The sequence below is a fragment of the Myotis davidii genome, unplaced genomic scaffold (assembly GCF_000327345.1).
Source record: "Myotis davidii unplaced genomic scaffold, ASM32734v1 scaffold653, whole genome shotgun sequence".
Taxonomy (NCBI): domain Eukaryota; kingdom Metazoa; phylum Chordata; class Mammalia; order Chiroptera; family Vespertilionidae; genus Myotis; species Myotis davidii.
Window position 1 is genome coordinate 1600219 of NW_006285129.1, and position 788 is coordinate 1601006.

The following is a 788-nucleotide window of genomic DNA, read 5'->3' on the forward strand; positions in this document are numbered from 1 at the left end:
AACAGGACAGCCTTTGGGTTTCAATGCCCTACTTCTTGCCAATGGAGCTGATCCCTCTGGCATTTTAGCTTTTTACATTAAGCATCCCAAAGTATTTTTTCTTTAAGCCTTTAAAATTAGTGTTCATTGAATAGTGAACTTGGAGATGCATCTTCTCTATCCTCAGAGAGAATCTAGTCTTCATTTCATTGCTGTGAGACAATGAAATGGTTTCAGAGGTGTTTTGGTGTTTGCATTTACATATCGTGTCTGTCAGGATTGGCTTAGGAATGAAGAAAACTCCACAAAGTCAGTAGTTATTGACAAATCACCAATTATAGGATTTCAATTTCAGTCATTCAATTGTTCATCCCTCATATTTTCTTCAATTGTTGGAAAGGTGTGATGTTGCCATAATGCCTCTGGGCTGCTGATGTGGGTCAGGTTGTCCTAGTTTAAGGGATCAGCCCTTTGAGATGTGTGACTGAGGCTGTAGGAGTGAAGGGGAGTTGGACTTTGTGGTTAAAAGATTTCCTAAAAGAGTTGTCGTCATCTCCTGGGAGGTGCTCTTTTGTGGTTGAAGTTTTTCCAGATTGAATATTCTCATGGATTCCTTGGCATAGTTATAGCTGATGTTCCTGTTTAATCATATAATTGTGGAGTAGTATCTGACAAGGACATGTTTACTGGGAGCTTGTATTTGGACAAAAGTGAAGGAAAGTAATGTTGATCCCAATAAAAATTTTCAAGTTGCCTATAGTGACCTCAGATTCTGTTTTCTTCAGCCTCTTCTCTCCCCCCCTCCTCCC